Consider the following 22,485-nt stretch of genomic DNA (forward strand, 5'->3'; position numbering starts at 1 on the left):
CCCCCAGAGAACATCACCAGCCCGAGCCCGCTGCCCTAGCCGGGCCTCGCCAAACGCCGCCGGGGGCCCTGGGGATGAGGGCTCGAGGGAGGGAAGAGGTCCGGGACCCAGGGAGCCCAGGCCCGTGGCGGAGTCCGAGTGTGGGGTCTCGCTGCCCCGCCCTCCCCGCCCGCTCCTGGGTTCTTGTATCCACCCAGCCAGCCCCCACCCTCCAGTCCCCAGGCGCCAGCCCCCGGCCCCGCCCTCACCGCACCCCCCCACCCCTCCGTGCGTGCGGGTGCAGTGTCAGGAAAGGTGCAAAGCTGGGGCGTGGCTTCCAGCCGGTGCAGTGGGATTTAGCCTGGTGCGGGCAGTGGGGAGCGGGGAGCGGCGAGCGGACCCCTTGGGAAGTGCCGTGGGGTGTGCGGTGTGCGGGCTCGGGGGGCGGGGCGGGGCGAGGCGGGGCGGGGCCAGGCAGGGCTAGGCCAGGCCAGGCCAGGCCGCTTTGCCGGCCCGGGAGGAGCTGAGGGAGCAGTGGGCGGGGTGTGTTTGGCCCCAGGAGACGCGCTCCCCGGGGAGAGAGGGACACACGGAGGGAGGGGGGAGGGGCGGCGGGCGCCAAAGGAGAGGTCAAGGAGGCCAGAGGCAAAAGGCAAAAGGCAAAAAAAGCCTACAGCACCCGGTATTCCCAGGCGGTCTCCCATCCAAGTACTAACCAGGCCCGACCCTGCTTAGCTTCCGAGATCAGACGAGATCGGGCGCGTTCAGGGTGGTATGGCCGTAGACGCCGGCGGCTGCCGCTGGGCGCCTCAAGAGCCTGCTCCACGCGTCCCAAGCCCAGCGGGTGCCGCGCTTCACCCATGCACGCGCCTGCCTGCCTGGCTGCCTGGCTGCCTGGCTGCCTGGCTGCCTGGCTGCCGCCGCCCTCCGCCGCGGGCCCCGGGCGGGTGGCGGAGGCGGCGCAAGAGGACCCTGGCAAGGCGCTGTGGCGCAAGCCCCGGCCTTCACCGATCCCGGGACTCTTGCACGCTGCTCCCGGCTTGGCCCCACGCCCGCCTCCGCTTCCATCCCGCACCGCACCGCACCGCACCACGTCGGGCCGCTCACTGGGAAGAGGGTGGAAGCGAGCGTGGGGCATCCGGCCGGCCTTTCCTTCTGGGCCCCCCACCCCACACACACACCCCGCCGGGTTCTCAGCGCCTCCTCCCCAGTCCCAGGGCGAGCGCAGCCAGCCCCCCCAACCCCCCCGCCTTTCATTCCCGTCCGCCCCACCTGGTGCAAAGCCACCCCGGAGGCCCCAGCGCCCCCAGAGAACATCACCAGCCCGAGCCCGCTGCCCTAGCCGGGCCTCGCCAAACGCCGCCGGGGGCCCTGGGGATGAGGGCTCGAGGGAGGGAAGAGGTCCGGGACCCAGGGAGCCCAGGCCCGTGGCGGAGTCCGAGTGTGGGGTCTCGCTGCCCCGCCCTCCCCGCCCGCTCCTGGGTTCTTGTATCCACCCAGCCAGCCCCCACCCTCCAGTCCCCAGGCGCCAGCCCCCGGCCCCGCCCTCACCGCACCCCCCCACCCCTCCGTGCGTGCGGGTGCAGTGTCAGGAAAGGTGCAAAGCTGGGGCGTGGCTTCCAGCCGGTGCAGTGGGATTTAGCCTGGTGCGGGCAGTGGGGAGCGGGGAGCGGCGAGCGGACCCCTTGGGAAGTGCCGTGGGGTGTGCGGTGTGCGGGCTCGGGGGGCGGGGCGGGGCGAGGCGGGGCGGGGCCAGGCAGGGCTAGGCCAGGCCAGGCCAGGCCGCTTTGCCGGCCCGGGAGGAGCTGAGGGAGCAGTGGGCGGGGTGTGTTTGGCCCCAGGAGACGCGCTCCCCGGGGAGAGAGGGACACACGGAGGGAGGGGGGAGGGGCGGCGGGCGCCAAAGGAGAGGTCAAGGAGGCCAGAGGCAAAAGGCAAAAGGCAAAAAAAGCCTACAGCACCCGGTATTCCCAGGCGGTCTCCCATCCAAGTACTAACCAGGCCCGACCCTGCTTAGCTTCCGAGATCAGACGAGATCGGGCGCGTTCAGGGTGGTATGGCCGTAGACGCCGGCGGCTGCCGCTGGGCGCCTCAAGAGCCTGCTCCACGCGTCCCAAGCCCAGCGGGTGCCGCGCTTCACCCATGCACGCGCCTGCCTGCCTGGCTGCCTGGCTGCCTGGCTGCCTGGCTGCCTGGCTGCCGCCGCCCTCCGCCGCGGGCCCCGGGCGGGTGGCGGAGGCGGCGCAAGAGGACCCTGGCAAGGCGCTGTGGCGCAAGCCCCGGCCTTCACCGATCCCGGGACTCTTGCACGCTGCTCCCGGCTTGGCCCCACGCCCGCCTCCGCTTCCATCCCGCACCGCACCGCACCGCACCACGTCGGGCCGCTCACTGGGAAGAGGGTGGAAGCGAGCGTGGGGCATCCGGCCGGCCTTTCCTTCTGGGCCCCCCACCCCACACACACACCCCGCCGGGTTCTCAGCGCCTCCTCCCCAGTCCCAGGGCGAGCGCAGCCAGCCCCCCCAACCCCCCCGCCTTTCATTCCCGTCCGCCCCACCTGGTGCAAAGCCACCCCGGAGGCCCCAGCGCCCCCAGAGAACATCACCAGCCCGAGCCCGCTGCCCTAGCCGGGCCTCGCCAAACGCCGCCGGGGGCCCTGGGGATGAGGGCTCGAGGGAGGGAAGAGGTCCGGGACCCAGGGAGCCCAGGCCCGTGGCGGAGTCCGAGTGTGGGGTCTCGCTGCCCCGCCCTCCCCGCCCGCTCCTGGGTTCTTGTATCCACCCAGCCAGCCCCCACCCTCCAGTCCCCAGGCGCCAGCCCCCGGCCCCGCCCTCACCGCACCCCCCCACCCCTCCGTGCGTGCGGGTGCAGTGTCAGGAAAGGTGCAAAGCTGGGGCGTGGCTTCCAGCCGGTGCAGTGGGATTTAGCCTGGTGCGGGCAGTGGGGAGCGGGGAGCGGCGAGCGGACCCCTTGGGAAGTGCCGTGGGGTGTGCGGTGTGCGGGCTCGGGGGGCGGGGCGGGGCGAGGCGGGGCGGGGCCAGGCAGGGCTAGGCCAGGCCAGGCCAGGCCGCTTTGCCGGCCCGGGAGGAGCTGAGGGAGCAGTGGGCGGGGTGTGTTTGGCCCCAGGAGACGCGCTCCCCGGGGAGAGAGGGACACACGGAGGGAGGGGGGAGGGGCGGCGGGCGCCAAAGGAGAGGTCAAGGAGGCCAGAGGCAAAAGGCAAAAGGCAAAAAAAGCCTACAGCACCCGGTATTCCCAGGCGGTCTCCCATCCAAGTACTAACCAGGCCCGACCCTGCTTAGCTTCCGAGATCAGACGAGATCGGGCGCGTTCAGGGTGGTATGGCCGTAGACGCCGGCGGCTGCCGCTGGGCGCCTCAAGAGCCTGCTCCACGCGTCCCAAGCCCAGCGGGTGCCGCGCTTCACCCATGCACGCGCCTGCCTGCCTGGCTGCCTGGCTGCCTGGCTGCCTGGCTGCCTGGCTGCCGCCGCCCTCCGCCGCGGGCCCCGGGCGGGTGGCGGAGGCGGCGCAAGAGGACCCTGGCAAGGCGCTGTGGCGCAAGCCCCGGCCTTCACCGATCCCGGGACTCTTGCACGCTGCTCCCGGCTTGGCCCCACGCCCGCCTCCGCTTCCATCCCTCACCGCACCGCACCGCACCGCACCGCACCGCACCGCACCGCACCACGTCGGGCCGCTCACTGGGAAGAGGGTGGAAGCGAGCGTGGGGCATCCGGCCGGCCTTTCCTTCTGGGCCCCCCACCCCACACACACACCCCGCCGGGTTCTCAGCGCCTCCTCCCCAGTCCCAGGGCGAGCGCAGCCAGCCCCCCCAACCCCCCCGCCTTTCATTCCCGTCCGCCCCACCTGGTGCAAAGCCACCCCGGAGGCCCCAGCGCCCCCAGAGAACATCACCAGCCCGAGCCCGCTGCCCTAGCCGGGCCTCGCCAAACGCCGCCGGGGGCCCTGGGGATGAGGGCTCGAGGGAGGGAAGAGGTCCGGGACCCAGGGAGCCCAGGCCCGTGGCGGAGTCCGAGTGTGGGGTCTCGCTGCCCCGCCCTCCCCGCCCGCTCCTGGGTTCTTGTATCCACCCAGCCAGCCCCCACCCTCCAGTCCCCAGGCGCCAGCCCCCGGCCCCGCCCTCACCGCACCCCCCCACCCCTCCGTGCGTGCGGGTGCAGTGTCAGGAAAGGTGCAAAGCTGGGGCGTGGCTTCCAGCCGGTGCAGTGGGATTTAGCCTGGTGCGGGCAGTGGGGAGCGGGGAGCGGCGAGCGGACCCCTTGGGAAGTGCCGTGGGGTGTGCGGTGTGCGGGCTCGGGGGGCGGGGCGGGGCGAGGCGGGGCGGGGCCAGGCAGGGCTAGGCCAGGCCAGGCCAGGCCGCTTTGCCGGCCCGGGAGGAGCTGAGGGAGCAGTGGGCGGGGTGTGTTTGGCCCCAGGAGACGCGCTCCCCGGGGAGAGAGGGACACACGGAGGGAGGGGGGAGGGGCGGCGGGCGCCAAAGGAGAGGTCAAGGAGGCCAGAGGCAAAAGGCAAAAGGCAAAAAAAGCCTACAGCACCCGGTATTCCCAGGCGGTCTCCCATCCAAGTACTAACCAGGCCCGACCCTGCTTAGCTTCCGAGATCAGACGAGATCGGGCGCGTTCAGGGTGGTATGGCCGTAGACGCCGGCGGCTGCCGCTGGGCGCCTCAAGAGCCTGCTCCACGCGTCCCAAGCCCAGCGGGTGCCGCGCTTCACCCATGCACGCGCCTGCCTGCCTGGCTGCCTGGCTGCCTGGCTGCCTGGCTGCCTGGCTGCCGCCGCCCTCCGCCGCGGGCCCCGGGCGGGTGGCGGAGGCGGCGCAAGAGGACCCTGGCAAGGCGCTGTGGCGCAAGCCCCGGCCTTCACCGATCCCGGGACTCTTGCACGCTGCTCCCGGCTTGGCCCCACGCCCGCCTCCGCTTCCATCCCGCACCGCACCGCACCGCACCACGTCGGGCCGCTCACTGGGAAGAGGGTGGAAGCGAGCGTGGGGCATCCGGCCGGCCTTTCCTTCTGGGCCCCCCACCCCACACACACACCCCGCCGGGTTCTCAGCGCCTCCTCCCCAGTCCCAGGGCGAGCGCAGCCAGCCCCCCCAACCCCCCCGCCTTTCATTCCCGTCCGCCCCACCTGGTGCAAAGCCACCCCGGAGGCCCCAGCGCCCCCAGAGAACATCACCAGCCCGAGCCCGCTGCCCTAGCCGGGCCTCGCCAAACGCCGCCGGGGGCCCTGGGGATGAGGGCTCGAGGGAGGGAAGAGGTCCGGGACCCAGGGAGCCCAGGCCCGTGGCGGAGTCCGAGTGTGGGGTCTCGCTGCCCCGCCCTCCCCGCCCGCTCCTGGGTTCTTGTATCCACCCAGCCAGCCCCCACCCTCCAGTCCCCAGGCGCCAGCCCCCGGCCCCGCCCTCACCGCACCCCCCCACCCCTCCGTGCGTGCGGGTGCAGTGTCAGGAAAGGTGCAAAGCTGGGGCGTGGCTTCCAGCCGGTGCAGTGGGATTTAGCCTGGTGCGGGCAGTGGGGAGCGGGGAGCGGCGAGCGGACCCCTTGGGAAGTGCCGTGGGGTGTGCGGTGTGCGGGCTCGGGGGGCGGGGCGGGGCGAGGCGGGGCGGGGCCAGGCAGGGCTAGGCCAGGCCAGGCCAGGCCGCTTTGCCGGCCCGGGAGGAGCTGAGGGAGCAGTGGGCGGGGTGTGTTTGGCCCCAGGAGACGCGCTCCCCGGGGAGAGAGGGACACACGGAGGGAGGGGGGAGGGGCGGCGGGCGCCAAAGGAGAGGTCAAGGAGGCCAGAGGCAAAAGGCAAAAGGCAAAAAAAGCCTACAGCACCCGGTATTCCCAGGCGGTCTCCCATCCAAGTACTAACCAGGCCCGACCCTGCTTAGCTTCCGAGATCAGACGAGATCGGGCGCGTTCAGGGTGGTATGGCCGTAGACGCCGGCGGCTGCCGCTGGGCGCCTCAAGAGCCTGCTCCACGCGTCCCAAGCCCAGCGGGTGCCGCGCTTCACCCATGCACGCGCCTGCCTGCCTGGCTGCCTGGCTGCCTGGCTGCCTGGCTGCCTGGCTGCCGCCGCCCTCCGCCGCGGGCCCCGGGCGGGTGGCGGAGGCGGCGCAAGAGGACCCTGGCAAGGCGCTGTGGCGCAAGCCCCGGCCTTCACCGATCCCGGGACTCTTGCACGCTGCTCCCGGCTTGGCCCCACGCCCGCCTCCGCTTCCATCCCTCACCGCACCGCACCGCACCGCACCGCACCGCACCACGTCGGGCCGCTCACTGGGAAGAGGGTGGAAGCGAGCGTGGGGCATCCGGCCGGCCTTTCCTTCTGGGCCCCCCACCCCACACACACACCCCGCCGGGTTCTCAGCGCCTCCTCCCCAGTCCCAGGGCGAGCGCAGCCAGCCCCCCCAACCCCCCCGCCTTTCATTCCCGTCCGCCCCACCTGGTGCAAAGCCACCCCGGAGGCCCCAGCGCCCCCAGAGAACATCACCAGCCCGAGCCCGCTGCCCTAGCCGGGCCTCGCCAAACGCCGCCGGGGGCCCTGGGGATGAGGGCTCGAGGGAGGGAAGAGGTCCGGGACCCAGGGAGCCCAGGCCCGTGGCGGAGTCCGAGTGTGGGGTCTCGCTGCCCCGCCCTCCCCGCCCGCTCCTGGGTTCTTGTATCCACCCAGCCAGCCCCCACCCTCCAGTCCCCAGGCGCCAGCCCCCGGCCCCGCCCTCACCGCACCCCCCCACCCCTCCGTGCGTGCGGGTGCAGTGTCAGGAAAGGTGCAAAGCTGGGGCGTGGCTTCCAGCCGGTGCAGTGGGATTTAGCCTGGTGCGGGCAGTGGGGAGCGGGGAGCGGCGAGCGGACCCCTTGGGAAGTGCCGTGGGGTGTGCGGTGTGCGGGCTCGGGGGGCGGGGCGGGGCGAGGCGGGGCGGGGCCAGGCAGGGCTAGGCCAGGCCAGGCCAGGCCGCTTTGCCGGCCCGGGAGGAGCTGAGGGAGCAGTGGGCGGGGTGTGTTTGGCCCCAGGAGACGCGCTCCCCGGGGAGAGAGGGACACACGGAGGGAGGGGGGAGGGGCGGCGGGCGCCAAAGGAGAGGTCAAGGAGGCCAGAGGCAAAAGGCAAAAGGCAAAAAAAGCCTACAGCACCCGGTATTCCCAGGCGGTCTCCCATCCAAGTACTAACCAGGCCCGACCCTGCTTAGCTTCCGAGATCAGACGAGATCGGGCGCGTTCAGGGTGGTATGGCCGTAGACGCCGGCGGCTGCCGCTGGGCGCCTCAAGAGCCTGCTCCACGCGTCCCAAGCCCAGCGGGTGCCGCGCTTCACCCATGCACGCGCCTGCCTGCCTGGCTGCCTGGCTGCCTGGCTGCCTGGCTGCCTGGCTGCCGCCGCCCTCCGCCGCGGGCCCCGGGCGGGTGGCGGAGGCGGCGCAAGAGGACCCTGGCAAGGCGCTGTGGCGCAAGCCCCGGCCTTCACCGATCCCGGGACTCTTGCACGCTGCTCCCGGCTTGGCCCCACGCCCGCCTCCGCTTCCATCCCGCACCGCACCGCACCGCACCACGTCGGGCCGCTCACTGGGAAGAGGGTGGAAGCGAGCGTGGGGCATCCGGCCGGCCTTTCCTTCTGGGCCCCCCACCCCACACACACACCCCGCCGGGTTCTCAGCGCCTCCTCCCCAGTCCCAGGGCGAGCGCAGCCAGCCCCCCCAACCCCCCCGCCTTTCATTCCCGTCCGCCCCACCTGGTGCAAAGCCACCCCGGAGGCCCCAGCGCCCCCAGAGAACATCACCAGCCCGAGCCCGCTGCCCTAGCCGGGCCTCGCCAAACGCCGCCGGGGGCCCTGGGGATGAGGGCTCGAGGGAGGGAAGAGGTCCGGGACCCAGGGAGCCCAGGCCCGTGGCGGAGTCCGAGTGTGGGGTCTCGCTGCCCCGCCCTCCCCGCCCGCTCCTGGGTTCTTGTATCCACCCAGCCAGCCCCCACCCTCCAGTCCCCAGGCGCCAGCCCCCGGCCCCGCCCTCACCGCACCCCCCCACCCCTCCGTGCGTGCGGGTGCAGTGTCAGGAAAGGTGCAAAGCTGGGGCGTGGCTTCCAGCCGGTGCAGTGGGATTTAGCCTGGTGCGGGCAGTGGGGAGCGGGGAGCGGCGAGCGGACCCCTTGGGAAGTGCCGTGGGGTGTGCGGTGTGCGGGCTCGGGGGGCGGGGCGGGGCGAGGCGGGGCGGGGCCAGGCAGGGCTAGGCCAGGCCAGGCCAGGCCGCTTTGCCGGCCCGGGAGGAGCTGAGGGAGCAGTGGGCGGGGTGTGTTTGGCCCCAGGAGACGCGCTCCCCGGGGAGAGAGGGACACACGGAGGGAGGGGGGAGGGGCGGCGGGCGCCAAAGGAGAGGTCAAGGAGGCCAGAGGCAAAAGGCAAAAGGCAAAAAAAGCCTACAGCACCCGGTATTCCCAGGCGGTCTCCCATCCAAGTACTAACCAGGCCCGACCCTGCTTAGCTTCCGAGATCAGACGAGATCGGGCGCGTTCAGGGTGGTATGGCCGTAGACGCCGGCGGCTGCCGCTGGGCGCCTCAAGAGCCTGCTCCACGCGTCCCAAGCCCAGCGGGTGCCGCGCTTCACCCATGCACGCGCCTGCCTGCCTGGCTGCCTGGCTGCCTGGCTGCCTGGCTGCCTGGCTGCCGCCGCCCTCCGCCGCGGGCCCCGGGCGGGTGGCGGAGGCGGCGCAAGAGGACCCTGGCAAGGCGCTGTGGCGCAAGCCCCGGCCTTCACCGATCCCGGGACTCTTGCACGCTGCTCCCGGCTTGGCCCCACGCCCGCCTCCGCTTCCATCACCGCACCGCACCGCACCGCACCACGTCGGGCCGCTCACTGGGAAGAGGGTGGAAGCGAGCGTGGGGCATCCGGCCGGCCTTTCCTTCTGGGCCCCCCACCCCACACACACACCCCGCCGGGTTCTCAGCGCCTCCTCCCCAGTCCCAGGGCGAGCGCAGCCAGCCCCCCCAACCCCCCCGCCTTTCATTCCCGTCCGCCCCACCTGGTGCAAAGCCACCCCGGAGGCCCCAGCGCCCCCAGAGAACATCACCAGCCCGAGCCCGCTGCCCTAGCCGGGCCTCGCCAAACGCCGCCGGGGGCCCTGGGGATGAGGGCTCGAGGGAGGGAAGAGGTCCGGGACCCAGGGAGCCCAGGCCCGTGGCGGAGTCCGAGTGTGGGGTCTCGCTGCCCCGCCCTCCCCGCCCGCTCCTGGGTTCTTGTATCCACCCAGCCAGCCCCCACCCTCCAGTCCCCAGGCGCCAGCCCCCGGCCCCGCCCTCACCGCACCCCCCCACCCCTCCGTGCGTGCGGGTGCAGTGTCAGGAAAGGTGCAAAGCTGGGGCGTGGCTTCCAGCCGGTGCAGTGGGATTTAGCCTGGTGCGGGCAGTGGGGAGCGGGGAGCGGCGAGCGGACCCCTTGGGAAGTGCCGTGGGGTGTGCGGTGTGCGGGCTCGGGGGGCGGGGCGGGGCGAGGCGGGGCGGGGCCAGGCAGGGCTAGGCCAGGCCAGGCCAGGCCGCTTTGCCGGCCCGGGAGGAGCTGAGGGAGCAGTGGGCGGGGTGTGTTTGGCCCCAGGAGACGCGCTCCCCGGGGAGAGAGGGACACACGGAGGGAGGGGGGAGGGGCGGCGGGCGCCAAAGGAGAGGTCAAGGAGGCCAGAGGCAAAAGGCAAAAGGCAAAAAAAGCCTACAGCACCCGGTATTCCCAGGCGGTCTCCCATCCAAGTACTAACCAGGCCCGACCCTGCTTAGCTTCCGAGATCAGACGAGATCGGGCGCGTTCAGGGTGGTATGGCCGTAGACGCCGGCGGCTGCCGCTGGGCGCCTCAAGAGCCTGCTCCACGCGTCCCAAGCCCAGCGGGTGCCGCGCTTCACCCATGCACGCGCCTGCCTGCCTGGCTGCCTGGCTGCCTGGCTGCCTGGCTGCCTGGCTGCCGCCGCCCTCCGCCGCGGGCCCCGGGCGGGTGGCGGAGGCGGCGCAAGAGGACCCTGGCAAGGCGCTGTGGCGCAAGCCCCGGCCTTCACCGATCCCGGGACTCTTGCACGCTGCTCCCGGCTTGGCCCCACGCCCGCCTCCGCTTCCATCCCACCGCACCGCACCGCACCGCACCGCACCACGTCGGGCCGCTCACTGGGAAGAGGGTGGAAGCGAGCGTGGGGCATCCGGCCGGCCTTTCCTTCTGGGCCCCCCACCCCACACACACACCCCGCCGGGTTCTCAGCGCCTCCTCCCCAGTCCCAGGGCGAGCGCAGCCAGCCCCCCCAACCCCCCCGCCTTTCATTCCCGTCCGCCCCACCTGGTGCAAAGCCACCCCGGAGGCCCCAGCGCCCCCAGAGAACATCACCAGCCCGAGCCCGCTGCCCTAGCCGGGCCTCGCCAAACGCCGCCGGGGGCCCTGGGGATGAGGGCTCGAGGGAGGGAAGAGGTCCGGGACCCAGGGAGCCCAGGCCCGTGGCGGAGTCCGAGTGTGGGGTCTCGCTGCCCCGCCCTCCCCGCCCGCTCCTGGGTTCTTGTATCCACCCAGCCAGCCCCCACCCTCCAGTCCCCAGGCGCCAGCCCCCGGCCCCGCCCTCACCGCACCCCCCCACCCCTCCGTGCGTGCGGGTGCAGTGTCAGGAAAGGTGCAAAGCTGGGGCGTGGCTTCCAGCCGGTGCAGTGGGATTTAGCCTGGTGCGGGCAGTGGGGAGCGGGGAGCGGCGAGCGGACCCCTTGGGAAGTGCCGTGGGGTGTGCGGTGTGCGGGCTCGGGGGGCGGGGCGGGGCGAGGCGGGGCGGGGCCAGGCAGGGCTAGGCCAGGCCAGGCCAGGCCGCTTTGCCGGCCCGGGAGGAGCTGAGGGAGCAGTGGGCGGGGTGTGTTTGGCCCCAGGAGACGCGCTCCCCGGGGAGAGAGGGACACACGGAGGGAGGGGGGAGGGGCGGCGGGCGCCAAAGGAGAGGTCAAGGAGGCCAGAGGCAAAAGGCAAAAGGCAAAAAAAGCCTACAGCACCCGGTATTCCCAGGCGGTCTCCCATCCAAGTACTAACCAGGCCCGACCCTGCTTAGCTTCCGAGATCAGACGAGATCGGGCGCGTTCAGGGTGGTATGGCCGTAGACGCCGGCGGCTGCCGCTGGGCGCCTCAAGAGCCTGCTCCACGCGTCCCAAGCCCAGCGGGTGCCGCGCTTCACCCATGCACGCGCCTGCCTGCCTGGCTGCCTGGCTGCCTGGCTGCCTGGCTGCCTGGCTGCCGCCGCCCTCCGCCGCGGGCCCCGGGCGGGTGGCGGAGGCGGCGCAAGAGGACCCTGGCAAGGCGCTGTGGCGCAAGCCCCGGCCTTCACCGATCCCGGGACTCTTGCACGCTGCTCCCGGCTTGGCCCCACGCCCGCCTCCGCTTCCATCCCGCACCGCACCGCACCGCACCACGTCGGGCCGCTCACTGGGAAGAGGGTGGAAGCGAGCGTGGGGCATCCGGCCGGCCTTTCCTTCTGGGCCCCCCACCCCACACACACACCCCGCCGGGTTCTCAGCGCCTCCTCCCCAGTCCCAGGGCGAGCGCAGCCAGCCCCCCCAACCCCCCCGCCTTTCATTCCCGTCCGCCCCACCTGGTGCAAAGCCACCCCGGAGGCCCCAGCGCCCCCAGAGAACATCACCAGCCCGAGCCCGCTGCCCTAGCCGGGCCTCGCCAAACGCCGCCGGGGGCCCTGGGGATGAGGGCTCGAGGGAGGGAAGAGGTCCGGGACCCAGGGAGCCCAGGCCCGTGGCGGAGTCCGAGTGTGGGGTCTCGCTGCCCCGCCCTCCCCGCCCGCTCCTGGGTTCTTGTATCCACCCAGCCAGCCCCCACCCTCCAGTCCCCAGGCGCCAGCCCCCGGCCCCGCCCTCACCGCACCCCCCCACCCCTCCGTGCGTGCGGGTGCAGTGTCAGGAAAGGTGCAAAGCTGGGGCGTGGCTTCCAGCCGGTGCAGTGGGATTTAGCCTGGTGCGGGCAGTGGGGAGCGGGGAGCGGCGAGCGGACCCCTTGGGAAGTGCCGTGGGGTGTGCGGTGTGCGGGCTCGGGGGGCGGGGCGGGGCGAGGCGGGGCGGGGCCAGGCAGGGCTAGGCCAGGCCAGGCCAGGCCGCTTTGCCGGCCCGGGAGGAGCTGAGGGAGCAGTGGGCGGGGTGTGTTTGGCCCCAGGAGACGCGCTCCCCGGGGAGAGAGGGACACACGGAGGGAGGGGGGAGGGGCGGCGGGCGCCAAAGGAGAGGTCAAGGAGGCCAGAGGCAAAAGGCAAAAGGCAAAAAAAGCCTACAGCACCCGGTATTCCCAGGCGGTCTCCCATCCAAGTACTAACCAGGCCCGACCCTGCTTAGCTTCCGAGATCAGACGAGATCGGGCGCGTTCAGGGTGGTATGGCCGTAGACGCCGGCGGCTGCCGCTGGGCGCCTCAAGAGCCTGCTCCACGCGTCCCAAGCCCAGCGGGTGCCGCGCTTCACCCATGCACGCGCCTGCCTGCCTGGCTGCCTGGCTGCCTGGCTGCCTGGCTGCCTGGCTGCCGCCGCCCTCCGCCGCGGGCCCCGGGCGGGTGGCGGAGGCGGCGCAAGAGGACCCTGGCAAGGCGCTGTGGCGCAAGCCCCGGCCTTCACCGATCCCGGGACTCTTGCACGCTGCTCCCGGCTTGGCCCCACGCCCGCCTCCGCTTCCATCCCGCACCGCACCGCACCGCACCACGTCGGGCCGCTCACTGGGAAGAGGGTGGAAGCGAGCGTGGGGCATCCGGCCGGCCTTTCCTTCTGGGCCCCCCACCCCACACACACACCCCGCCGGGTTCTCAGCGCCTCCTCCCCAGTCCCAGGGCGAGCGCAGCCAGCCCCCCCAACCCCCCCGCCTTTCATTCCCGTCCGCCCCACCTGGTGCAAAGCCACCCCGGAGGCCCCAGCGCCCCCAGAGAACATCACCAGCCCGAGCCCGCTGCCCTAGCCGGGCCTCGCCAAACGCCGCCGGGGGCCCTGGGGATGAGGGCTCGAGGGAGGGAAGAGGTCCGGGACCCAGGGAGCCCAGGCCCGTGGCGGAGTCCGAGTGTGGGGTCTCGCTGCCCCGCCCTCCCCGCCCGCTCCTGGGTTCTTGTATCCACCCAGCCAGCCCCCACCCTCCAGTCCCCAGGCGCCAGCCCCCGGCCCCGCCCTCACCGCACCCCCCCACCCCTCCGTGCGTGCGGGTGCAGTGTCAGGAAAGGTGCAAAGCTGGGGCGTGGCTTCCAGCCGGTGCAGTGGGATTTAGCCTGGTGCGGGCAGTGGGGAGCGGGGAGCGGCGAGCGGACCCCTTGGGAAGTGCCGTGGGGTGTGCGGTGTGCGGGCTCGGGGGGCGGGGCGGGGCGAGGCGGGGCGGGGCCAGGCAGGGCTAGGCCAGGCCAGGCCAGGCCGCTTTGCCGGCCCGGGAGGAGCTGAGGGAGCAGTGGGCGGGGTGTGTTTGGCCCCAGGAGACGCGCTCCCCGGGGAGAGAGGGACACACGGAGGGAGGGGGGAGGGGCGGCGGGCGCCAAAGGAGAGGTCAAGGAGGCCAGAGGCAAAAGGCAAAAGGCAAAAAAAGCCTACAGCACCCGGTATTCCCAGGCGGTCTCCCATCCAAGTACTAACCAGGCCCGACCCTGCTTAGCTTCCGAGATCAGACGAGATCGGGCGCGTTCAGGGTGGTATGGCCGTAGACGCCGGCGGCTGCCGCTGGGCGCCTCAAGAGCCTGCTCCACGCGTCCCAAGCCCAGCGGGTGCCGCGCTTCACCCATGCACGCGCCTGCCTGCCTGGCTGCCTGGCTGCCTGGCTGCCTGGCTGCCTGGCTGCCGCCGCCCTCCGCCGCGGGCCCCGGGCGGGTGGCGGAGGCGGCGCAAGAGGACCCTGGCAAGGCGCTGTGGCGCAAGCCCCGGCCTTCACCGATCCCGGGACTCTTGCACGCTGCTCCCGGCTTGGCCCCACGCCCGCCTCCGCTTCCATCCCGCACCGCACCGCACCGCACCACGTCGGGCCGCTCACTGGGAAGAGGGTGGAAGCGAGCGTGGGGCATCCGGCCGGCCTTTCCTTCTGGGCCCCCCACCCCACACACACACCCCGCCGGGTTCTCAGCGCCTCCTCCCCAGTCCCAGGGCGAGCGCAGCCAGCCCCCCCAACCCCCCCGCCTTTCATTCCCGTCCGCCCCACCTGGTGCAAAGCCACCCCGGAGGCCCCAGCGCCCCCAGAGAACATCACCAGCCCGAGCCCGCTGCCCTAGCCGGGCCTCGCCAAACGCCGCCGGGGGCCCTGGGGATGAGGGCTCGAGGGAGGGAAGAGGTCCGGGACCCAGGGAGCCCAGGCCCGTGGCGGAGTCCGAGTGTGGGGTCTCGCTGCCCCGCCCTCCCCGCCCGCTCCTGGGTTCTTGTATCCACCCAGCCAGCCCCCACCCTCCAGTCCCCAGGCGCCAGCCCCCGGCCCCGCCCTCACCGCACCCCCCCACCCCTCCGTGCGTGCGGGTGCAGTGTCAGGAAAGGTGCAAAGCTGGGGCGTGGCTTCCAGCCGGTGCAGTGGGATTTAGCCTGGTGCGGGCAGTGGGGAGCGGGGAGCGGCGAGCGGACCCCTTGGGAAGTGCCGTGGGGTGTGCGGTGTGCGGGCTCGGGGGGCGGGGCGGGGCGAGGCGGGGCGGGGCCAGGCAGGGCTAGGCCAGGCCAGGCCAGGCCGCTTTGCCGGCCCGGGAGGAGCTGAGGGAGCAGTGGGCGGGGTGTGTTTGGCCCCAGGAGACGCGCTCCCCGGGGAGAGAGGGACACACGGAGGGAGGGGGGAGGGGCGGCGGGCGCCAAAGGAGAGGTCAAGGAGGCCAGAGGCAAAAGGCAAAAGGCAAAAAAAGCCTACAGCACCCGGTATTCCCAGGCGGTCTCCCATCCAAGTACTAACCAGGCCCGACCCTGCTTAGCTTCCGAGATCAGACGAGATCGGGCGCGTTCAGGGTGGTATGGCCGTAGACGCCGGCGGCTGCCGCTGGGCGCCTCAAGAGCCTGCTCCACGCGTCCCAAGCCCAGCGGGTGCCGCGCTTCACCCATGCACGCGCCTGCCTGCCTGGCTGCCTGGCTGCCTGGCTGCCTGGCTGCCTGGCTGCCGCCGCCCTCCGCCGCGGGCCCCGGGCGGGTGGCGGAGGCGGCGCAAGAGGACCCTGGCAAGGCGCTGTGGCGCAAGCCCCGGCCTTCACCGATCCCGGGACTCTTGCACGCTGCTCCCGGCTTGGCCCCACGCCCGCCTCCGCTTCCATCCCTCACCGCACCGCACCGCACCGCACCGCACCGCACCACGTCGGGCCGCTCACTGGGAAGAGGGTGGAAGCGAGCGTGGGGCATCCGGCCGGCCTTTCCTTCTGGGCCCCCCACCCCACACACACACCCCGCCGGGTTCTCAGCGCCTCCTCCCCAGTCCCAGGGCGAGCGCAGCCAGCCCCCCCAACCCCCCCGCCTTTCATTCCCGTCCGCCCCACCTGGTGCAAAGCCACCCCGGAGGCCCCAGCGCCCCCAGAGAACATCACCAGCCCGAGCCCGCTGCCCTAGCCGGGCCTCGCCAAACGCCGCCGGGGGCCCTGGGGATGAGGGCTCGAGGGAGGGAAGAGGTCCGGGACCCAGGGAGCCCAGGCCCGTGGCGGAGTCCGAGTGTGGGGTCTCGCTGCCCCGCCCTCCCCGCCCGCTCCTGGGTTCTTGTATCCACCCAGCCAGCCCCCACCCTCCAGTCCCCAGGCGCCAGCCCCCGGCCCCGCCCTCACCGCACCCCCCCACCCCTCCGTGCGTGCGGGTGCAGTGTCAGGAAAGGTGCAAAGCTGGGGCGTGGCTTCCAGCCGGTGCAGTGGGATTTAGCCTGGTGCGGGCAGTGGGGAGCGGGGAGCGGCGAGCGGACCCCTTGGGAAGTGCCGTGGGGTGTGCGGTGTGCGGGCTCGGGGGGCGGGGCGGGGCGAGGCGGGGCGGGGCCAGGCAGGGCTAGGCCAGGCCAGGCCAGGCCGCTTTGCCGGCCCGGGAGGAGCTGAGGGAGCAGTGGGCGGGGTGTGTTTGGCCCCAGGAGACGCGCTCCCCGGGGAGAGAGGGACACACGGAGGGAGGGGGGAGGGGCGGCGGGCGCCAAAGGAGAGGTCAAGGAGGCCAGAGGCAAAAGGCAAAAGGCAAAAAAAGCCTACAGCACCCGGTATTCCCAGGCGGTCTCCCATCCAAGTACTAACCAGGCCCGACCCTGCTTAGCTTCCGAGATCAGACGAGATCGGGCGCGTTCAGGGTGGTATGGCCGTAGACGCCGGCGGCTGCCGCTGGGCGCCTCAAGAGCCTGCTCCACGCGTCCCAAGCCCAGCGGGTGCCGCGCTTCACCCATGCACGCGCCTGCCTGCCTGGCTGCCTGGCTGCCTGGCTGCCTGGCTGCCTGGCTGCCGCCGCCCTCCGCCGCGGGCCCCGGGCGGGTGGCGGAGGCGGCGCAAGAGGACCCTGGCAAGGCGCTGTGGCGCAAGCCCCGGCCTTCACCGATCCCGGGACTCTTGCACGCTGCTCCCGGCTTGGCCCCACGCCCGCCTCCGCTTCCATCCCGCACCGCACCGCACCGCACCACGTCGGGCCGCTCACTGGGAAGAGGGTGGAAGCGAGCGTGGGGCATCCGGCCGGCCTTTCCTTCTGGGCCCCCCACCCCACACACACACCCCGCCGGGTTCTCAGCGCCTCCTCCCCAGTCCCAGGGCGAGCGCAGCCAGCCCCCCCAACCCCCCCGCCTTTCATTCCCGTCCGCCCCACCTGGTGCAAAGCCACCCCGGAGGCCCCAGCGCCCCCAGAGAACATCACCAGCCCGAGCCCGCTGCCCTAGCCGGGCCTCGCCAAACGCCGCCGGGGGCCCTGGGGATGAGGGCTCGAGGGAGGGAAGAGGTCCGGGACCCAGGGAGCCCAGGCCCGTGGCGGAGTCCGAGTGTGGGGTCTCGCTGCCCCGCCCTCCCCGCCCGCTCCTGGGTTCTTGTATCCACCCAGCCAGCCCCCACCCTCCAGTCCCCAGGCGCCAGCCCCCGGCCCCGCCCTCACCGCACCCCCCCACCCCTCCGTGCGTGCGGGTGCAGTGTCAGGAAAGGTGCAAAGCTGGGGCGTGGCTTCCAGCCGGTGCAGTGGGATTTAGCCTGGTGCGGGCAGTGGGGAGCGGGGAGCGGCGAGCGGACCCCTTGGGAAGTGCCGTGGGGTGTGCGGTGTGCGGGCTCGGGGGGCGGGGCGGGGCGAGGCGGGGCGGGGCCAGGCAGGGCTAGGCCAGGCCAGGCCAGGCCGCTTTGCCGGCCCGGGAGGAGCTGAGGGAGCAGTGGGCGGGGTGTGTTTGGCCCCAGGAGACGCGCTCCCCGGGGAGAGAGGGACACACGGAGGGAGGGGGGAGGGGCGGCGGGCGCCAAAGGAGAGGTCAAGGAGGCCAGAGGCAAAAGGCAAAAGGCAAAAAAAGCCTACAGCACCCGGTATTCCCAGGCGGTCTCCCATCCAAGTACTAACCAGGCCCGACCCTGCTTAGCTTCCGAGATCAGACGAGATCGGGCGCGTTCAGGGTGGTATGGCCGTAGACGCCGGCGGCTGCCGCTGGGCGCCTCAAGAGCCTGCTCCACGCGTCCCAAGCCCAGCGGGTGCCGCGCTTCACCCATGCACGCGCCTGCCTGCCTGGCTGCCTGGCTGCCTGGCTGCCTGGCTGCCTGGCTGCCGCCGCCCTCCGCCGCGGGCCCCGGGCGGGTGGCGGAGGCGGCGCAAGAGGACCCTGGCAAGGCGCTGTGGCGCAAGCCCCGGCCTTCACCGATCCCGGGACTCTTGCACGCTGCTCCCGGCTTGGCCCCACGCCCGCCTCCGCTTCCATCCCGCACCGCACCGCACCGCACCACGTCGGGCCGCTCACTGGGAAGAGGGTGGAAGCGAGCGTGGGGCATCCGGCCGGCCTTTCCTTCTGGGCCCCCCACCCCACACACACACCCCGCCGGGTTCTCAGCGCCTCCTCCCCAGTCCCAGGGCGAGCGCAGCCAGCCCCCCCAACCCCCCCGCCTTTCATTCCCGTCCGCCCCACCTGGTGCAAAGCCACCCCGGAGGCCCCAGCGCCCCCAGAGAACATCACCAGCCCGAGCCCGCTGCCCTAGCCGGGCCTCGCCAAACGCCGCCGGGGGCCCTGGGGATGAGGGCTCGAGGGAGGGAAGAGGTCCGGGACCCAGGGAGCCCAGGCCCGTGGCGGAGTCCGAGTGTGGGGTCTCGCTGCCCCGCCCTCCCCGCCCGCTCCTGGGTTCTTGTATCCACCCAGCCAGCCCCCACCCTCCAGTCCCCAGGCGCCAGCCCCCGGCCCCGCCCTCACCGCACCCCCCCACCCCTCCGTGCGTGCGGGTGCAGTGTCAGGAAAGGTGCAAAGCTGGGGCGTGGCTTCCAGCCGGTGCAGTGGGATTTAGCCTGGTGCGGGCAGTGGGGAGCGGGGAGCGGCGAGCGGACCCCTTGGGAAGTGCCGTGGGGTGTGCGGTGTGCGGGCTCGGGGGGCGGGGCGGGGCGAGGCGGGGCGGGGCCAGGCAGGGCTAGGCCAGGCCAGGCCAGGCCGCTTTGCCGGCCCGGGAGGAGCTGAGGGAGCAGTGGGCGGGGTGTGTTTGGCCCCAGGAGACGCGCTCCCCGGGGAGAGAGGGACACACGGAGGGAGGGGGGAGGGGCGGCGGGCGCCAAAGGAGAGGTCAAGGAGGCCAGAGGCAAAAGGCAAAAGGCAAAAAAAGCCTACAGCACCCGGTATTCCCAGGCGGTCTCCCATCCAAGTACTAACCAGGCCCGACCCTGCTTAGCTTCCGAGATCAGACGAGATCGGGCGCGTTCAGGGTGGTATGGCCGTAGACGCCGGCGGCTGCCGCTGGGCGCCTCAAGAGCCTGCTCCACGCGTCCCAAGCCCAGCGGGTGCCGCGCTTCACCCATGCACGCGCCTGCCTGCCTGGCTGCCTGGCTGCCTGGCTGCCTGGCTGCCTGGCTGCCGCCGCCCTCCGCCGCGGGCCCCGGGCGGGTGGCGGAGGCGGCGCAAGAGGACCCTGGCAAGGCGCTGTGGCGCAAGCCCCGGCCTTCACCGATCCCGGGACTCTTGCACGCTGCTCCCGGCTTGGCCCCACGCCCGCCTCCGCTTCCATCCCCCGCACCGCACCGCACCGCACCGCACCGCACCACGTCGGGCCGCTCACTGGGAAGAGGGTGGAAGCGAGCGTGGGGCATCCGGCCGGCCTTTCCTTCTGGGCCCCCCACCCCACACACACACCCCGCCGGGTTCTCAGCGCCTCCTCCCCAGTCCCAGGGCGAGCGCAGCCAGCCCCCCCAACCCCCCCGCCTTTCATTCCCGTCCGCCCCACCTGGTGCAAAGCCACCCCGGAGGCCCCAGCGCCCCCAGAGAACATCACCAGCCCGAGCCCGCTGCCCTAGCCGGGCCTCGCCAAACGCCGCCGGGGGCCCTGGGGATGAGGGCTCGAGGGAGGGAAGAGGTCCGGGACCCAGGGAGCCCAGGCCCGTGGCGGAGTCCGAGTGTGGGGTCTCGCTGCCCCGCCCTCCCCGCCCGCTCCTGGGTTCTTGTATCCACCCAGCCAGCCCCCACCCTCCAGTCCCCAGGCGCCAGCCCCCGGCCCCGCCCTCACCGCACCCCCCCACCCCTCCGTGCGTGCGGGTGCAGTGTCAGGAAAGGTGCAAAGCTGGGGCGTGGCTTCCAGCCGGTGCAGTGGGATTTAGCCTGGTGCGGGCAGTGGGGAGCGGGGAGCGGCGAGCGGACCCCTTGGGAAGTGCCGTGGGGTGTGCGGTGTGCGGGCTCGGGGGGCGGGGCGGGGCGAGGCGGGGCGGGGCCAGGCAGGGCTAGGCCAGGCCAGGCCAGGCCGCTTTGCCGGCCCGGGAGGAGCTGAGGGAGCAGTGGGCGGGGTGTGTTTGGCCCCAGGAGACGCGCTCCCCGGGGAGAGAGGGACACACGGAGGGAGGGGGGAGGGGCGGCGGGCGCCAAAGGAGAGGTCAAGGAGGCCAGAGGCAAAAGGCAAAAGGCAAAAAAAGCCTACAGCACCCGGTATTCCCAGGCGGTCTCCCATCCAAGTACTAACCAGGCCCGACCCTGCTTAGCTTCCGAGATCAGACGAGATCGGGCGCGTTCAGGGTGGTATGGCCGTAGACGCCGGCGGCTGCCGCTGGGCGCCTCAAGAGCCTGCTCCACGCGTCCCAAGCCCAGCGGGTGCCGCGCTTCACCCATGCACGCGCCTGCCTGCCTGGCTGCCTGGCTGCCTGGCTGCCTGGCTGCCTGGCTGCCGCCGCCCTCCGCCGCGGGCCCCGGGCGGGTGGCGGAGGCGGCGCAAGAGGACCCTGGCAAGGCGCTGTGGCGCAAGCCCCGGCCTTCACCGATCCCGGGACTCTTGCACGCTGCTCCCGGCTTGGCCCCACGCCCGCCTCCGCTTCCATCCCGCACCGCACCGCACCGCACCACGTCGGGCCGCTCACTGGGAAGAGGGTGGAAGCGAGCGTGGGGCATCCGGCCGGCCTTTCCTTCTGGGCCCCCCACCCCACACACACACCCCGCCGGGTTCTCAGCGCCTCCTCCCCAGTCCCAGGGCGAGCGCAGCCAGCCCCCCCAACCCCCCCGCCTTTCATTCCCGTCCGCCCCACCTGGTGCAAAGCCACCCCGGAGGCCCCAGCGCCCCCAGAGAACATCACCAGCCCGAGCCCGCTGCCCTAGCCGGGCCTCGCCAAACGCCGCCGGGGGCCCTGGGGATGAGGGCTCGAGGGAGGGAAGAGGTCCGGGACCCAGGGAGCCCAGGCCCGTGGCGGAGTCCGAGTGTGGGGTCTCGCTGCCCCGCCCTCCCCGCCCGCTCCTGGGTTCTTGTATCCACCCAGCCAGCCCCCACCCTCCAGTCCCCAGGCGCCAGCCCCCGGCCCCGCCCTCACCGCACCCCCCCACCCCTCCGTGCGTGCGGGTGCAGTGTCAGGAAAGGTGCAAAGCTGGGGCGTGGCTTCCAGCCGGTGCAGTGGGATTTAGCCTGGTGCGGGCAGTGGGGAGCGGGGAGCGGCGAGCGGACCCCTTGGGAAGTGCCGTGGGGTGTGCGGTGTGCGGGCTCGGGGGGCGGGGCGGGGCGAGGCGGGGCGGGGCCAGGCAGGGCTAGGCCAGGCCAGGCCAGGCCGCTTTGCCGGCCCGGGAGGAGCTGAGGGAGCAGTGGGCGGGGTGTGTTTGGCCCCAGGAGACGCGCTCCCCGGGGAGAGAGGGACACACGGAGGGAGGGGGGAGGGGCGGCGGGCGCCAAAGGAGAGGTCAAGGAGGCCAGAGGCAAAAGGCAAAAGGCAAAAAAAGCCTACAGCACCCGGTATTCCCAGGCGGTCTCCCATCCAAGTACTAACCAGGCCCGACCCTGCTTAGCTTCCGAGATCAGACGAGATCGGGCGCGTTCAGGGTGGTATGGCCGTAGACGCCGGCGGCTGCCGCTGGGCGCCTCAAGAGCCTGCTCCACGCGTCCCAAGCCCAGCGGGTGCCGCGCTTCACCCATGCACGCGCCTGCCTGCCTGCCTGGCTGCCTGGCTGCCTGGCTGCCTGGCTGCCTGGCTGCCGCCGCCCTCCGCCGCGGGCCCCGGGCGGGTGGCGGAGGCGGCGCAAGAGGACCCTGGCAAGGCGCTGTGGCGCAAGCCCCGGCCTTCACCGATCCCGGGACTCTTGCACGCTGCTCCCGGCTTGGCCCCACGCCCGCCTCCGCTTCCATCCCTCACCGCACCGCACCGCACCGCACCGCACCGCACCACGTCGGGCCGCTCACTGGGAAGAGGGTGGAAGCGAGCGTGGGGCATCCGGCCGGCCTTTCCTTCTGGGCCCCCCACCCCACACACACACCCCGCCGGGTTCTCAGCGCCTCCTCCCCAGTCCCAGGGCGAGCGCAGCCAGCCCCCCCAACCCCCCCGCCTTTCATTCCCGTCCGCCCCACCTGGTGCAAAGCCACCCCGGAGGCCCCAGCGCCCCCAGAGAACATCACCAGCCCGAGCCCGCTGCCCTAGCCGGGCCTCGCCAAACGCCGCCGGGGGCCCTGGGGATGAGGGCTCGAGGGAGGGAAGAGGTCCGGGACCCAGGGAGCCCAGGCCCGTGGCGGAGTCCGAGTGTGGGGTCTCGCTGCCCCGCCCTCCCCGCCCGCTCCTGGGTTCTTGTATCCACCCAGCCAGCCCCCACCCTCCAGTCCCCAGGCGCCAGCCCCCGGCCCCGCCCTCACCGCACCCCCCCACCCCTCCGTGCGTGCGGGTGCAGTGTCAGGAAAGGTGCAAAGCTGGGGCGTGGCTTCCAGCCGGTGCAGTGGGATTTAGCCTGGTGCGGGCAGTGGGGAGCGGGGAGCGGCGAGCGGACCCCTTGGGAAGTGCCGTGGGGTGTGCGGTGTGCGGGCTCGGGGGGCGGGGCGGGGCGAGGCGGGGCGGGGCCAGGCAGGGCTAGGCCAGGCCAGGCCAGGCCGCTTTGCCGGCCCGGGAGGAGCTGAGGGAGCAGTGGGCGGGGTGTGTTTGGCCCCAGGAGACGCGCTCCCCGGGGAGAGAGGGACACACGGAGGGAGGGGGGAGGGGCGGCGGGC

The 22,485-nt window shown here is 73.2% G+C and overlaps 17 non-coding genes across 17 annotated transcripts; all 17 read right to left on the bottom strand.

Annotated features, from left to right (window-relative positions):
• Nucleotides 1-646: 646 nt before the first annotated feature.
• On the bottom strand, nucleotides 647-765 carry LOC122478481. Its single transcript, XR_006296017.1, has one exon. It is a non-coding gene; the product is annotated as a 5S ribosomal RNA (ribosomal RNA).
• A 1,163-nt stretch (nucleotides 766-1,928) lies between these two features.
• On the bottom strand, nucleotides 1,929-2,047 carry LOC122478482. The gene has a single exon (XR_006296018.1). It is a non-coding gene; the product is annotated as a 5S ribosomal RNA (ribosomal RNA).
• A 1,163-nt stretch (nucleotides 2,048-3,210) lies between these two features.
• On the bottom strand, nucleotides 3,211-3,329 carry LOC122478483. Its single transcript, XR_006296019.1, has one exon. It is a non-coding gene; the product is annotated as a 5S ribosomal RNA (ribosomal RNA).
• A 1,188-nt stretch (nucleotides 3,330-4,517) lies between these two features.
• On the bottom strand, nucleotides 4,518-4,636 carry LOC122478484. The gene has a single exon (XR_006296020.1). It is a non-coding gene; the product is annotated as a 5S ribosomal RNA (ribosomal RNA).
• Nucleotides 4,637-5,799: 1,163 nt separating this feature from the next.
• Nucleotides 5,800-5,918, bottom strand: LOC122478485. The gene has a single exon (XR_006296021.1). It is a non-coding gene; the product is annotated as a 5S ribosomal RNA (ribosomal RNA).
• Nucleotides 5,919-7,096: 1,178 nt separating this feature from the next.
• LOC122478486 lies at nucleotides 7,097-7,215 on the bottom strand. The gene has a single exon (XR_006296022.1). It is a non-coding gene; the product is annotated as a 5S ribosomal RNA (ribosomal RNA).
• Nucleotides 7,216-8,378: 1,163 nt separating this feature from the next.
• Nucleotides 8,379-8,497, bottom strand: LOC122478487. The gene has a single exon (XR_006296023.1). It is a non-coding gene; the product is annotated as a 5S ribosomal RNA (ribosomal RNA).
• Nucleotides 8,498-9,661: 1,164 nt separating this feature from the next.
• On the bottom strand, nucleotides 9,662-9,780 carry LOC122478489. The gene has a single exon (XR_006296025.1). It is a non-coding gene; the product is annotated as a 5S ribosomal RNA (ribosomal RNA).
• Nucleotides 9,781-10,951: 1,171 nt separating this feature from the next.
• LOC122478490 lies at nucleotides 10,952-11,070 on the bottom strand. The gene has a single exon (XR_006296026.1). It is a non-coding gene; the product is annotated as a 5S ribosomal RNA (ribosomal RNA).
• A 1,163-nt stretch (nucleotides 11,071-12,233) lies between these two features.
• Nucleotides 12,234-12,352, bottom strand: LOC122478491. The gene has a single exon (XR_006296027.1). It is a non-coding gene; the product is annotated as a 5S ribosomal RNA (ribosomal RNA).
• Nucleotides 12,353-13,515: 1,163 nt separating this feature from the next.
• Nucleotides 13,516-13,634, bottom strand: LOC122478492. Its single transcript, XR_006296028.1, has one exon. It is a non-coding gene; the product is annotated as a 5S ribosomal RNA (ribosomal RNA).
• A 1,163-nt stretch (nucleotides 13,635-14,797) lies between these two features.
• LOC122478493 lies at nucleotides 14,798-14,916 on the bottom strand. Its single transcript, XR_006296029.1, has one exon. It is a non-coding gene; the product is annotated as a 5S ribosomal RNA (ribosomal RNA).
• Nucleotides 14,917-16,094: 1,178 nt separating this feature from the next.
• Nucleotides 16,095-16,213, bottom strand: LOC122478494. Its single transcript, XR_006296030.1, has one exon. It is a non-coding gene; the product is annotated as a 5S ribosomal RNA (ribosomal RNA).
• Nucleotides 16,214-17,376: 1,163 nt separating this feature from the next.
• Nucleotides 17,377-17,495, bottom strand: LOC122478495. Its single transcript, XR_006296031.1, has one exon. It is a non-coding gene; the product is annotated as a 5S ribosomal RNA (ribosomal RNA).
• A 1,163-nt stretch (nucleotides 17,496-18,658) lies between these two features.
• LOC122478496 lies at nucleotides 18,659-18,777 on the bottom strand. The gene has a single exon (XR_006296032.1). It is a non-coding gene; the product is annotated as a 5S ribosomal RNA (ribosomal RNA).
• Nucleotides 18,778-19,952: 1,175 nt separating this feature from the next.
• Nucleotides 19,953-20,071, bottom strand: LOC122478497. Its single transcript, XR_006296033.1, has one exon. It is a non-coding gene; the product is annotated as a 5S ribosomal RNA (ribosomal RNA).
• Nucleotides 20,072-21,234: 1,163 nt separating this feature from the next.
• Nucleotides 21,235-21,353, bottom strand: LOC122478498. Its single transcript, XR_006296034.1, has one exon. It is a non-coding gene; the product is annotated as a 5S ribosomal RNA (ribosomal RNA).
• Between the last annotated feature and the right edge of the window lie 1,132 nt (nucleotides 21,354-22,485).

The sequence above is a fragment of the Prionailurus bengalensis genome, unplaced genomic scaffold (genome assembly GCF_016509475.1).
Source record: "Prionailurus bengalensis isolate Pbe53 unplaced genomic scaffold, Fcat_Pben_1.1_paternal_pri Un_scaffold_71, whole genome shotgun sequence".
Lineage (NCBI taxonomy): Eukaryota > Metazoa > Chordata > Mammalia > Carnivora > Felidae > Prionailurus > Prionailurus bengalensis.